The sequence below is a fragment of the Sinocyclocheilus grahami genome, unplaced genomic scaffold (assembly GCF_001515645.1).
Source record: "Sinocyclocheilus grahami isolate Dianchi unplaced genomic scaffold, SAMN03320097.WGS_v1.1 scaffold129.1, whole genome shotgun sequence".
Classification (NCBI taxonomy): domain Eukaryota; kingdom Metazoa; phylum Chordata; class Actinopteri; order Cypriniformes; family Cyprinidae; genus Sinocyclocheilus; species Sinocyclocheilus grahami.
In genome coordinates, this window is record NW_015505308.1 from 580,815 (window position 1) to 589,847 (window position 9,033).

Consider the following 9,033-nt stretch of genomic DNA (forward strand, 5'->3'; position numbering starts at 1 on the left):
AATCATAAATATATATATATAGAGGAGGAAGTTACATTTAAGCAAACTGCTTTTGAAAAGTTTTAGGTGGAGTTTGCCACATCTCACTTCAGGAAATGTCAACTACCCAAGCATAATCATAACCAATATTCCCCCAACTTGCCCACAATCCTGTGTTAATGCATTCTAGGGTTATATGCAGTGCTACCTTAGGGAAGAAGGGTTTTCTGGAACAGTCTTCAGGTTGGGAGTGATGCTGTCTAGCTAGGCCACTCACTGAGGATTGGAACGGAGCCACAGTCTCATAAAATTCCGCTGGAGTCACTTCCTCACAGACGCTCACACCTTCAAAACAAACACACTTCATCTGCACAACACACAGTGTGTCAGCTTTATGACCATTACCACTCTGCATCTGCTCGTCTAGGACTGCTTATTTAAACACAGATCTCACAGCGCAAACAGTGAAAGCTTCTGCTTATGACAGAGCAGTGTTATCCTCAGATGATCTGAGGTCGTCTCAACAAAACGCACATGACTCCTGTTGATGCCTCCACTTAAGAGCAGACTGAATTAAGACATTCCGCATATTTTTACTGGAAAACAAGTCCAAAAGGATGAAAAAAGCCATTTTCACTATTGTAAAGGATGCTGTTGGTCTTTAGGAACACAGATGAGTATACAGCATCTGTACTCTAAGGGCTGAAAGGTACAAAGCCGGTGTTTTTGAGCAGTGGTTATGAGTGGGAGACAATCACAGAGGAAAGGGTGGGACCGTCCCGCTGAAGTAACACACCCCTCATTCAAAACACTACCAGACTCCTGTATAAACAACCGCTCATCTCCCAACCGACTCACCAAACCAGTGACCTCCACACATCTAAGAAACAGCATTCAGAATCATTCCAGAATAAAATTGTTCAAAAATTATAATCTTGGCCCTTTCGTTCGAATGGATTATCGCTCATCTCAGCAAGAACAGTTCACCTAAAAAATAAAATTAGCTGAAAATGTGCTCCCCCTCAGGCCATCCAAGATTAGGATGAGTTTGTTTCTTCATCAGATTTGTAGAAATGCAGCATTGCATCTCTTGCTCAGCACCGGATGCTCTGCAGTGAATGGGTGCCGTCAGAATGAGAGTCCAAACAGCTGATAAAAACATCACAATAATCCACAAGTAAACCACACCACTCCAGTCCATAAGTTAATGTCTGATGAAATAAAAAGCTGCATGTTCGTAAGAAACAAATTCATCAAGGCGTTTTAACTTCAAACTTTTGCTTCTGGCCAAAATACGAGTCCATAATCCATAATAACACTTTCTCCAGTGATAAAGTCCATCTCCTGTTGTCTCTCACATCAAAATCCACTCACATATTTGTTTAGAACTGTTTTTGCTTGTAAACGCTGCTTGATCTGTGCAGATTTCTCTCCTGATTCAGACAGACGAGATGACTTTTTTCTATGGACTCATATTTTAGCAACAGTTTGAGGAAAGAAAACATCTTAATGATGGATTTGTTCCTTTTGGCTTCTCAAGACATTAACTGATGGGCTAGAGTGGTGTGGATTACTTGTGGATTATTGTGATGTTTTATATATCAGCTGTTTGGACTCTCATTCTGATGGCACCCATTCACTGCAGAGCATCCATTGCTGAGCAAGTGATGCAATGCTACATTTCTCCAAATTTGTTCCCGTGAGGAAACAAGCATTGCACAGACAACACTTGTGATTATTATAATTAAATGCAATCATTTATTGATCATGGGTGTCTCATTTGTCACCATCAAAAGCAAAAAGCCACTTTCCACACAACAGCTTGCATTAAAATGATATTCACAGTGAGTGTGGGAACCCTGCTGTACATGCAAAATTTTCTTCTGGCTACTGATATTCCACTGTAACGCACACTAACGTACAGGACACTCACCCGGCAGGTTTTCTTTGGTCTGTTATTCAAATCAGCTGGGCGGTTCTGGAGGGAAACCTCGACTGATTTAAATGTCAAAAGATAATTTGAATGTGTCTGTTTGGGAGTTATTTAATTACCCAGAAACCTTATAGGCAGAAAGAAGCTGAACATGAGTAATATTCTGAAATGTCAAGCGCTCTCGCCTCATTTCAGAGCTGAAACTCTGTCGTCCGTCCGGCCAATAATGTGCTTAGTTGGTTATTTAATTCCAAAAAATGAACAGATGGGAAAATCATTCCGGATGGTTGTGCATGTTTCATTCATTTTCTTCAGCTACAAAGACGTGTTCGGGTTTCCAGTGTGTTCCTCTCAGGCGCCGTCTTATCAGTGACCTTGAGCGGTTTGCTGCAAAATACGACGGACTCGTGAAGTAAGCAACACCTGGGCTGTGTGGGTGTGTGAAAACACTGATACTAAACACACACACGGAAGCACTTCAGCTCACTTCTGCTGACAAACGCAGAAACTAAGTCAAAAGCAAACACTTGAGTTTTTTTCTAAGGGCACAAATTCACAAAACTCTGAGCTCAAGTCAAGCACTCTGAGATTCGAAATCTACACTGCAAAAAAATATTTTCTTTCTCAGTATTTTTGTCATGGTTTCCAATACAAATATCGAAGCATTTAACTCAATGCACATTTATCGGACATACAAAATGACATAAAATATTAAGTGAGAAATGCATCAAAATTGAGCGAGTCTATGAATAAGACAAGAACAAATATCTGCAAATAGGCTCAGAAAAGTGTAATATATAGTTCAAAGCAAAACACGATTATATTTCTGACCCCACTGTCAGATATTTATTCTTGTTTTAAGCATAAACTCACTTAATTTGAATGCATTTCTCAGAAAACAAGACTTAACATCTTATGTAATAATATTCTTGTTTTAAGCATCTTAATTTGGTCAGTTTTAGGAGAAATAAAAAAGAAAAAAAAAAGTGTGTGGATTCGTTTCCCCTAAAAAAAAGTCCAAAATGCTTTATACTTTCTTGCCGTTACATTTTAGTAACACTTTACTTGTAGCCTATATATATAATGCATTATAAAAGTATATTAATGTATTAATTATGCATTGTAATGCACCTTATAACGCTTTATATGATCTCATTAATAACTGATATACAAAAATATACAAATGTACAAAATAGCAAAAACACAATATATATAATATAATATATAATAGTTTTTGCTATTTTGTACATTGTCTATTTTGTATATTTGTAAATTATTCTTTTTATTATCTGTGTCCTGTCTTGTCACTGTCATTCTGTTGCACTGTGGAGCTTCTGTCTCTAAAACAAATTCCTCGTATGCGTAAACATACCTGGCAATAAAGCACATTCTGATTCTGAGATATGATATTATAATACTTATCTATTAATCTATACATTGTTATACAGAAAATGCCATGCATTAAAACATACGACAATCAATTTCAAATGTAACGTATCTGCAAATATGCATTACAGTTATAGTTATTTATGAAAATATAAAATGCAATTTTATAACATAGAGGCATATTTCTGTATTTACTCCTATGCCAAATTTACACTGCAAAGGTGGCACGGAAGCGCTTTTGAAGTGGCATTTAGGTGACTTTACACAGACTGTTTAATGCTGCTCGGAGGTGGCATGAATGCATTTACACAGCAATTACCACTGTATGCTTTGATACTCGGGGCTGAGCTGGGTCTGAGCAGGCATAATTTAGTCTGGCTTTATACAGCATTGCATCTTCAAGCTGAACTTTGATCAGGCCCAGAGCAACCTTAACTCAGCTGTGTAAAGACACAGTTAAGATTGCCGTTTCTGTACTGTTTACTCACTCACTGATGCAAATCAGCAGCGGCGTCATGTGTCTTATTCGGGTCGGCAGCACTTGATATGGGCAAGGTGACGGTCCATATCTAATCGGACTTCCTGTCTTGAGGGCTGAGGGGCGGCAGCAGCTGCGCTAATGAAGACTGGTGTGACTGGCTGCAGGGTGAGCGGGAACAGGTGCAGGCTGCAGAAGAGAGAGCGAGAGAGAAAGGGCTCTCTGTTCGAGAGATCACTCACCCATTACAGACACAAGGGCAGGTCCCGTGGCAAAGTCAAGTGGGTTAGGACAGGAAGTGTAAGGTCTGCTGTTCAAGAGGAGATCATTTCATTCAGCCTTTCAGCTAGAATACTTCATAATGCATCTGAAGTGAATGTTCTTAAAGGACAATTGAGACTATTACAGTTCAAATCACGATTATTTTAGACTGAAGACAAAATTGTGTACTGAGGACTAAGATGAGGCTTACAGTCTTTACATTGGCAAATTTCAAAACTGTTTTATGGAGCGTATATATATATATATATATATACATGGTATATATATGGTAATGGTTTTTCTATTAACACTAGTTTGAATAGTATAAAAATAATTCCCAATTTCTTTAAAGACTACTGAGAAAAGAAGGGTTTTTTTCTGTGAATGAATGTAATCTGAATAATTAGGCTAATATAAAAAAAAATTATTAAAATAAAATATTTTCACTACATTCACAAAAATACGAACCTCAGTTTTCTGCATTTCACAATGTTTTGTTTGTTTTCACAAACTGAAGGCCAGAAGCAGCAGCATTTAGGCGTTTACTATGGTTACTTCCTTATTTTTCAGGACTTCAGTGCTGTAATTACTCTAAACTGCACACAATGTGTGTTTGATGATGGTTCTCGGTAACTTACAAAGACTGAGCTTGTGTGCAATCACGATTTTACATGCAGTCACTACTGTGTCGTGTCGTAAACGGGAGCTTTCGTTTAGTTTTCTGCTCGCGACTCAAATGCTCGATGAACTCGATTCAACTGAACTCGAGTCGCGGTAACTGCGATAAGACTTCCTAGTGATATAACCGTCACATCTTTCAGATTTACTTCAGCCATATGGTCGGTTACGATAAAGGGACTGGCCTCGGTTATTTGAACGGGTTCATTGGGACGAATTGAGTCTTCTCCGCGAACCTGTTCTTTCGAATGATTCGACTCAATTAACCGTAGATTGACAGTCTGATTCATTTCTGGGAACCGGTTCCTTCAAACTATTCGACTCACTGAACCGGTTCAAATAACCGATTTTTAATTTAATTTTTGAACAAATGATTTTTGTACAAAAATCTCACAAGGGTTTACCAAAATTAAAAAAAGAAAAGAAAAAGAAAGAAAGAAAGGGGGGAAATTTTATTTTTCTTTTTGTTTTTACATGGTGACATCATTACGTAACTACTAATTTGTCATTTATGGCCCAGTGTCTCCTCAAACGCAATCAAATATTTCTATATCAGCAAATATTGAAGTTATTAGAGATGATTCTCGGTTCGGACATGTTTTGTTTTTTTTTGGCAAACAGGCGCTCTAGCGGTTAATAAACAGAACTGCACACATCCCGCGGAAGAACATTCCAACCGGAGCTACTTCTCTAAGTTTATGTCTATGGCGATTCACGCAGGTATGTGTTCCTCCGCAGCGGTGACCAGGCTGCAATAGTCCAAATATAAGCACTTATTATAAGTGTACCGTAGTGATTCGGAATAAGACAAAAACGTGGTTTGGAAGATGAATTCATGATGTACTCGCTCATTATAAACATTTAGCAAATTTCGCGCACAGAAAAAGTTACATAGTGCTGCTTTTTTTTAATTTAGTTTGTGACAGTTACAGAGAAGAATAGAGAATGAAACCAAATTACTCTTTTGATTAGTTATTCTAAATCCCCCCCCGCACCTAAATCTAAAAAGTAGGCCTCTCAATAAAAACAGTTCAATTCCAATTAGAAGTGCACAATATCTGTGTGATATATAGTGCCATGTGCACTATTTGTGTGCCCAAACGTTCGGTTTCATGTAGGATGCTGCCTTATAAGGTAGCTATCTATGTAGGCTGCAAGGAAGTTTGGAACAGAGCTAAAGTCCTTCATAAAATAAGAACAAAAAAGTGTTATTAAAGCAGGAATATTGGGTTCTCTGGCCCTCCGGCTCAGTCTTTGGCTTGTTTTCAGTGCGTCTCTCCATCCTACACTTACAGCTCTGATAATCAGCTCTCGTTTAAAGGTGGGGTAAGCGATTTCTGGTAGCCAATGTTGATATTTGAAATCACCTAAACAAACACGCCCCTACCCCAAAAGGGTCTTGCCCCTATTTTGATAGCTCCGCCCGACATATAGGTACGCAACCCAGGCAACGATTAGTTCTGTGAAACAAAGCAAAACCAATGTTACACCGTGTCTACATCAGACGTGAGCGGCGCGGCGCAACAAATCCCCGACAGAAAACTGCAGCCGGGTTCTATTTATGACGTGCTGACACACATTTCAAATGGTTTTCAACGATCGTTTGATCGCGTCCGGTGTAGACAGACTTTAGCTGTTGTAGACACGGTGTTACTCACCTATCGAGAAGAAACAAAGCAACCCCGGCGTCCGATCGCAGGCCTCCGCTCCTTGAGTTCTCTCCAGCGCTGGAAAGCTGATCCCATATTTACACGAGTCCTACTTCTTGTCCTACTTCTTATCGTTCTGCAGACGTTTTCCTCTTTTGTTTTTTACGATCGTTTGATCGCGTCCGGTGTAGACAGACTTTAGCTGTTGTAGACACGGTGTTACTCACCTATCGAGAAGAAACAAAGCAACCTCGGCGTCCGATCGCAGGCCTCCGCTCCTTGAGTTCTCTCCAGCGCTGGAAAGCTGATCCCATATTTACACGGGTCCTACTTCTTATCGTTCTGCAGACGTTTTCCTCTTTTGTTTTTTATCCGCCATCTCTATCTTTCTGTCACTCGGCTAATGTCCTCCACATCACCAGGAGACGCGCCCCTTATTGCTGATTGGCTACAAGTTTGTTTGCTATTCGGCCCGAATCAGTTTTCTAAAGTGTTTTTGAAAAATCCCATACCCTGCCTTTAATTCCACACCATGCACTGCCGAAGGAGTGAATGATTACACAGAGTAACCAGCTATTCAAAAAGTACAGTGATTCTGCAGCAGAAACACTGCTGAAGCTCCGGCCAAAACTAGTCTAAGTGATAGTCATCATCTAACATTTGATTATTTTAGGAACTGACTGTGGATACAAATGTACTCAAGAGGATTAATTAATGTATTCATGCTGTTTATAGCGGTGTTATTTCAGCATCATTGAGAAACTACAGGTTTTATTAAGATTTAATTTAGTTTGTCTATTTTTTTTAGCTATACTTTACATTTTCATTTTAAATTTTGCTAAAGTTTTAGCTATTTTGTTTGTCATTTTTATTAGTTTTGTATATATAGTTTTTTATTTTAATTTGAGTTTGTTATTTTAGTACATTACAATAAAGTCTCATTAGTTAACTTAATACATTGACTAACAATGAATAAAACATTTGTTACAGTATTTATTCATTTTTGTTCACGTTAGTTAATAAAAATACAACTGTTCATGCAAGCTCAAGTCCATTAAATAATATTAACTTTACTGATTTAATAATGTATTAATAAATGTTGAAACTAACAGATTAATAAATACTTTAGTAGAAGTCTCTTTCATTGTTAGTTCATGTTAACTAATGTCAAAACCATATTACGAATACATTTGTTACAGTATTTATTCATTTTTGTTCACGTTAGTTAATAAAAATACAACTGTTCATGCAAGCTCAAGTCCATTAAATAATATTAACTTTACTGATTTAATAATGTATTAATAAATGTTGAAACTAACAGATTAATAAATACTTTAGTAGAAGTCTCTTTCATTGTTAGTTCATGTTAACTAATGTCAAAACCATATTACGAATGGATGTGGTTAGTAAACAAAATCAGCAGCTATAAGAGTGACGATCCTGGCACACAACTCAGATTACAGAGCTGTACAAGCGTAAAAATAGACGATCAGTGTGTGTACACACCGGGCAGAGAATGAGTCAGTCTGTCATTTTTACACACTCGCTCCCATAATGCCCTGCGAGGCCTTTGAAAGAATCTCAGCCATGCGGAGTGAAGCAGTCGCATGTACTGATACGCACACGTGCATCTGTCAGCATGACTTTATATGCATCTTCAACTGATCACGTCCCAAATCGACACAGGAACTATTACATGTCACTAAAGTACAGCTCCAGTGTGATGTAACGAACCGTCCTCGTCTATAAAGGTCATGTGGATCCAATAACACACACATGCATCCTTCACTGGGGTCCTGGTTCTGATTTAGCGTCCGGGTTTTAATTAAGTTAGCCGGGTGCGTCGGAGCCAGGGAGATGCCAACACTTCGTCTTACTGACAGCTTTGACAGTGAAATATTATTCTAGGAAACGGCTTCCACTTATAGCTCAGGAAGACGGGCAAGTGCTTCACAGAGGAGACACGAGACACGCTGGAAACGTGAACGATGAGGCCTGAAACACAAGTGTGTGACTGAAAAAAACGTGCAAAGCAATGCAAATGTGATTTGCATTTTCAGCAACGCGGCAAGCATGAACGGTCGCCTTCTACAACTCATTTTCAAGTTTGAAGAAGCAATCGAGTTTAAAGGAATAGTTCAGCTAAAAATGAACATTAGCTGCAAATGTGCTCACCCTCAGGCCATCCAAGATGTAGATGAGTTTGTTTCTTCATCGGATTTGGAGAAATGTAGCATTCCATCACTTGCTCAGCAGTGGATGCTCAGCAGTGAATGGGTGCCGTCAGAATGAGAGTCCAAACAGCTGATAAAAACATCACAATAATCCACACCACTCCAGTCCATCAGTTAATGTCAAAAGCTGCGTGTTTGTAAGAAACAAATCCATTATTAAGTATTAAAATACGAGTCCATAATCCATAATATACATAATATAATATTTACAGTGAAAAAGTCATCTGGTCTGAATCAGGAGAGAAATCTGCACAGACCAAACAGCGTTTACAAGCCAAAACAGATCTGAACAAATATGTGGGTGGACTTTGATGCGAGACACAACAGGACATGGCCATTATTATGGATTATGGTCTTGTATTTTAGCTGGAAGCAACGGTTTGAAGTTAAAAACGTTTTGATGATGGATTTATTTCTTACAAACATGCAGCTTTT